This window comes from Sorex araneus, chromosome X (genome assembly GCF_027595985.1).
Source record: "Sorex araneus isolate mSorAra2 chromosome X, mSorAra2.pri, whole genome shotgun sequence".
Classification (NCBI taxonomy): domain Eukaryota; kingdom Metazoa; phylum Chordata; class Mammalia; order Eulipotyphla; family Soricidae; genus Sorex; species Sorex araneus.
Window position 1 is genome coordinate 219,824,943 of NC_073313.1, and position 6,719 is coordinate 219,831,661.

At 38.9% G+C, this 6,719-nt stretch overlaps 1 pseudogene; it reads left to right on the plus strand.

The window, feature by feature from the left end:
• The first annotated feature begins 4,125 nt into the window (after positions 1 to 4,125).
• LOC129400489 (U6 spliceosomal RNA) lies at positions 4,126 to 4,226 on the plus strand (annotated as a pseudogene).
• The last annotated feature ends 2,493 nt before the right edge of the window (positions 4,227 to 6,719 follow it).

The following is a 6,719-nucleotide window of genomic DNA, read 5'->3' on the forward strand; positions in this document are numbered from 1 at the left end:
TTTTGTTAATGTAACACCCTCTAGCTTCATCCAAAGGCAGAAGTCTAGCTTTTTTAATGTAAGAGCACTGCTATTTATTCAGCCACTGACTAAGCTGATTGAAGTGGGCATGAACTCCACATGACTTTTTTTAAGTTTTTTTAATTAAATATCCATGAGATAGACCATTACAAAACCATTCATAATTGGGTTTCAGTCACATAATGATCCAGCATCCATCCCTTCACCAGTGTACATTTCCCACCACCAATCTCCTATCTCCCTCCCACCATACCCCAACACCTCCTGCCCCCTAGCCTGCCTCTATGGCAGGAACTTTCCTTCTCTCTCTTCTTTTATGCATTATGGTTGACAATATAGGTACTAAGAGGTCATCATGTTTGTTCAGTGCATTTAGAATTTTTATCAGTATGATAAGGCTGGAGTATCTTTTTTAACTGTTGAGGATGTGACTGTTGAGGCTTCCAGAAGTACAGAGAGTTGGGGGGAGGTGGCCCATCCCAATTCTGAGAAAGCCTGGAGATTTCAGTGACAAAATTCACATACCCGAATTTTTAGCAGATTATATCTCAGTGAGGTCCATCCCGAGATGGTGGAGTCCAGCCAGGGGCATCGCAGTGATTTGGGGTCATGGGAGCAAGTGGCTTCTGGGGGCTCTGCTCTGGCAGGCAGCAGGCTGACCCAAACTCCTCAGATTTACCCTGGTCTCTTCAGCCTTGCATAAGTGTGAAATTAACTGCAACTTTTGTTCTCTTTTTGAGATTTATTTATGAATCTGAAGCAAGACTGATAAGCTTGTGTAGCTAAGCTAGAGGTGGTTTGTGGACATGGCTCCCACATACCTAAATTTTGGCTGTTTAATTTCTCAGGAAACTTGGTTCTGAGTGTTAAATTACATTGGATTGTCCTTGCTCCTCCCTCAGGAAGCTTAGGTTTATTGAGTTACTCCCAAAACAGTGCCCCTGAGGCATACCCAATTCCATTAAGCACTAATATTGCTACATTGCTTTTCTCTTTCCTTTGTCATTTTCATGGGTTAGCAACGTCCTTTTTGTATAGACACAGGAAGACAGTTGATACTATGCTTTTGGAATGGGGAGTTAATTGACTCCAAATAATATTTACTCCTGGGAATCCATCATATTTATTTGACTTAAGCCTCAGTTGTCTTTACTTCATAAGACTCCTGAAAGAAGAGTCCCAACAAGGGGACTGGATGGACCTACGGCAAGCTATAAGCCACCCTAGCATCAAAAGGGAACAAGCTAAGTGCCATAAGTATAAGTTAAAATCATGGTCGTAGAACAAACTCTGCCATGACTCAAAAAGAAGTAACTGAATAAGGACCCTACTGGGGCTAAGAAAGACTAACCTGGCCTGAGGACTGTAGTCTGGGATATATAGTGAGATATCCCAGGAAAAGCCAACCTTTAAGCTTAATATATTGCTTACTGTGTTCATACAAAATGACTAGAAATATTGTAAGAAGTAAATTTAGTATGATCAGTTAAATGGATTACTAGCTGAGGCAAGGAGAAAGCAAAACAGCCTACCTGGAATCCCACCCTTGAGTACATTTCCTGGTAATCTGGAGTGTTGATCCCTCAGATGAGATCTTGTCCTTAAATTAATCTCCTAGAACTTCCCCTGAAGGAGTGGCTTTACCTGTTTGTTGTTATGACAATGTTCAATGCCCTCCCCCAACGTGTACTCCCACCTTTCATGATTTCTATATTACTATGCTGTAAGGGACTGGAACAATAGCCCAGCGGGTAGGACATTTGCCTTGCACACAGCCGACCCAGGTTCTATTCCTCTGTCCCTCTCGGAGAGCCTGGCAAGCTACGGAGAATATCCCGCCCGCACAACAGAACCTGGCAAGCTACCCATGGCATATTTGATATGCCAAAAACAGTAACAAGTCTCACAATAGAGACGTTACTGGTGTCCACTCGAGCAAACTGATGAACAGGACTACAGTGCTATAGTGCTACAGTGCTATGCTGCAAGGGGAAAGAGCACTAGTTGAGGACTATGACAAGGATTAGAATAATGGAGCTATGATGACTGTGACTACAACCAAACTACTACTACAATTATGCTATAAGGGAGAGATCGGATTTTGTTGGGGAGGAGAGAGAAATAAACTGAGTACCAACCAGCCTGGGGCCCTATTTATCGGTTCCCCCAGTCCTTCATGTATTTGTGGCAGTGGGCCGGCCAGGGGAATGGCTCTTAGCCACCAAACTCTGGAGTCCCTCCTGCCCACACTTTCTTTGAAGCCACACCCAAATTATTGGCATCCAGCCAGAGGCACAACAGTTTTCCATAGGGTTAAACCAAGAAACATTCTCACCGGAGTGGATGAGAGTACCTTAGTCACCACATTCCCACCAACACAGATTGTTCCCTGTATTTTTGATATGTGCCATTCTCACTGTTATCTGGTATTTTAATTGTCTTGATTTGGATGTCCCTAATAATAAGTTGTGATGATCATAATTTCATGTGCCTATTGGCCATCTGTTGGTCTTCCTCAGAGAAGTCCCTGTTCGTTTGTTCTCTCCATTTTTTGATAGATTTTTTTGGAAATTTTTGAAGGAAAACTGAAATTTGTAAGATGGTAGAATTTTTCTTATTATTTAAACAGTATCAATATATGGATGCTAGGTATATTCATTAATTCAATGTCAGGATTCATTTCCAAGTATATAATGATATCAAGTCATCATAAAACTAAAATATTTCAAGAATTAAAGCCCAAAGTCACATATCAAATACAAAATTCAGTTATTAAGATAGAAATACCAAGTTATTGTACAATTTCAAAGCTTTTACTGAGGAAAAGTTGAATAGTTGCAAAAAAGTATCCATAAAAATGACCGATTATAAAAAAAAGTCATTTAAACTAGGAATAAATGTATAATAAGCAACAACAAACAACATAAATTAATGATGTAATAGCACAATTCTAGCAACTAGGCCTAGCTAGTTGTTATTCAAAGGGAAAGGAAAAATATAGACAATTTCAGAAATAAAAAATCTAATGGGACTTACTATTTACAGACTATTCCACACACACAATTAGTAAGAGATGATATACCTCATAAAGATGTATGGTGATCTTCATACATTAGGGAAAATGTCCTAAATAGCATGTGAAAAAACTATATAAATACATAAAATTATTTTTTACAAATAGGACTACTCATAATATGAGCTACTAACTTAAATTATAATTAGTATTAATGAAAATGCATGATACATCAGTTGATAATGAATTATTCTTTGAGCTGAAACTAAAAGCCATGTAAATGGATTAAATTACTAAATAAAACTATTAAATGACTTTTATAGCCTACTTACAAGAGTCTTGACTAAAATAAAACCAAATGAATTAAAACAATGACATATTTTAAAATATAAAGGAACATACCTCAAAAGTAAGGTATCATCATAATATAAATATCGCATAAACTAGAATAAGAACTAGAGGTACAATAAGAATAAACTATGAAAGCAACACAGTAAACATGAGAATAAAAAGGCATGAATTTCTGTATCAGACAACTTTTGCCTATATTATACTAGTAAATTATACTGATGTTATACAGTAAAGGTTTATTTCTCACTCCCACAAAGTCCTAGGGAAATTTCATACATCTGCAAACTATTAGTCATTCATGTGAATAAAAAATACAGTCCCTTTCTGTACTGTGACTCAATCAACTCAACAGGCAGTTTTGTAGGTAGCCAAGTCAGAGAACAAATTTTCTGCATGGTGTCTCAGTACTTTAACAGTAATAATGACATATTCCAATTCTACTAATAGGCAATAGGCCAGATTTTGTCACAAGGTACAAGCCAATAGGTATTATAGAGAACATGATTGCTCAGTGAGCATTAAATACTTCTGTCGCAGTAACTAACAAAATATTGCTAAAATCATGATGCAAAATTAGACAATATTACAAAGTAAAAATGACCAAAAGTTATGAGCTTTAATTCATTTACATTGTAGGAGAGATAAAATGAAAAGAAAAAGTGTATGTTGTCCAAAGACATATGTTATATAGTTGAAATTATTTCTTTACATGCATAGCAAGTCCTTATTATAACAATTCATATAGTAATTTATGTAATATAGTAATATAGTAATACAGAGAAAATTAACATGACCCCTGCACAAGGATGACAGGCAAACTCAAGAAGCTATCTATATTTTTTAAATACATCAAAGAAAAAACAATGTCTATGACATTGATTTCAATGGTGCCTTCAGTGACTCACATTCATTGGCATAAAAAAATTAAAACAGGATGCTGGAGAGATCTTACAGACGGTAAGGATTTTGTCTTGCACACAGCAGACCTGGGTTTGATCCTTGGCACCCTATATGCTCCCCCAAGCCCAAACAGGAGAGTGCAGAGCCAGGCGTAAACCCTGAGCACATCCAGGTTTGGACAAAGAAAAGAAAGGAAAAGAAAGAAAAGAGAGGGAGGGAGGGAAAGAGGGGAGGAGGAAGGAAGGAAGGAAGGAAGGAAGGAAGGAAGGAAGGAAGGAAGGAAGGAAGGAAGGAAGGAAGGAAGGAAGGAAGGAAGGAAGGAAGGAAGGAAGGAAGGAAGGAAGGAAGGAAGGAAGGAAGGAAAAAGGGAGGGAGGGAGGGAGGAAGGAAGGAAGGAAGGAAGGAAGGAAGGAAGGAAGGAAGGAAGGAAGGAAGGAAGGAAGGAAGGAAGGAAGGAAGGAAGGAAGGAAGGAAGGAAGGAAGGAAGGAAGGAAAAAAATAGGGAGGGAGGGAGGGAGGGAGGGAGGGAGGGAGGGAGGGAGGGAGGGAGGGACAAGTCTCCCAATGGAGACGTTAAGGGTGCCCTCTTGAGCAAATCGATGAACAATGGGAAGACAGTGCTATAGTATATATACCAGAGTTTCTTTAACAAATCATATGCAATGAATATAGGAGTGCAAATATCTTTTCAAAATAGTGTTTTGGTGCCCTGGGAGTTGATGCCAAGAAGTGAGGTTGCTGGATCCTATGGACGTTCAGTTCTTAGTTTTTGGAGAAATTTTCATTGGGTTTTTCAATAAGGGTTGAAGAGATTGACATTCCCACCAGTAGTGTATGAACGTAACTCATTCCCTACAACCACACCAACATAGGTTCTTTTTATGTGCGTCACTCTCTGATACATTATTGTTTGGACCTGCATTTCCTGATTAGTGATGCAGAGAAATTTTTGATGTACTATCGACCATGCACCTGTCTTTTAAAAAGTGAAAGACAACATTGGAAAAAGTTAGATGAGTATATTAGATGTGTGTCTTTATTTAGACACCTCCCCCAACACACCCACACACACATACAGTGAGCCAGAAATAGCATCTTGACTGCATTCTATTTCAAGGTGATTCTTTTTCTATGTGTGAGGCAGAAACTAGAAAATAACCTGAAATGAAAGGCACATTCAAGAACTGGTTACATTATGGACACTTTAGACCCCCTGAGAACCGTGTGAAACATGTTTCACAGTTGTCCCACTGGTAAATGGGAAGGCTGAATCATTCATCCACTGACTTTTGTCTCCTGCTGGCAAAGGCTCTCACCAGCTCCTCTAGGTTGCTGCAGTGCTTGGCAAGCCTCCAAGGTAGCAGAAAAAATTCCTCAAACAGTGAAGCAGGGAGAAGCAGATGCTTAGTATGCAAAACAGTTAGTGTACCAGAAATCCCTACTACAGTTGCATGTAGCTCAAAACCTGCATGAAAAAATATGGGGTGGGACACAAGGAACATCTGCTACAATGGGTATGCTTTGTCTTTGAAACATTTGTGTTTGTTACTTCACTTTCACTACAAAAGGCAAAAGGAGAAAATGTCAGTCAGTGTTTGTTTTGCAGCAGACACCATCTCAGCCTAAGCAATGGTGGTAACACTCCTCAGGCTCCTTCCTCAGGAACCATTCTATAGAATCACTCTATAGAATCAGAGAATTCCAGTTTTACTATAAGTGGTATCTTAGATTTCATGTATTTTGGCTGATTAGCTTTTCAGGAGAGTTTGGGAATGGTCAAGAATTGCTCCATACAAACTAATGGTAATTGCTTATTCACTTAGGTCATTTTGGTTTTTGAGCCAAAAACCAGTATATTCATTGAATATCCAACATTCAGATAGCAGGGAAAACTTGAATTCGATGAGATGTGCAGCAGTAGAAGATAAATCCTCGATCTTAGTGGCTGAAATTTAATGAAACTGTATTTCTCACATGCAATTTAATTAATAGGACACCAGAACTGAGACAGGGTGCAAATAGGTGTGTTATTTTAGCCAGTTGAAAGGCTCTGACATTCAAACATATGGTTTCTAAAGATAATTTTTCTGGGGCTGGAGCAATAGTACAGCGGGTAGGGAGTTTGCATGTGGCCAACCCTGGTTCAATTCCCAGCATCCCATTTGGTCCCCCGAGCACCGCCAGGAGTGATTCCTGAGTGCAGAGCCATGAGTCAGCCCTGAGCATTGCCAGGTGTGACCCAAAAGCCAAAAAAAAAAAAGATAATTTTTCTGAGTAAGCAAAAAAAAAAAATCTCGCAGGTAGAAAGAATAGCAAAATGAGTAAAAGAAATTTAAATGTAAGACTACAAGGCTACATCAAAATACATATGGGGGTTAGGGTGGGCTAGAAAATGTATTCTGGTTACATATACACAAGAAAGTAAATACATTGG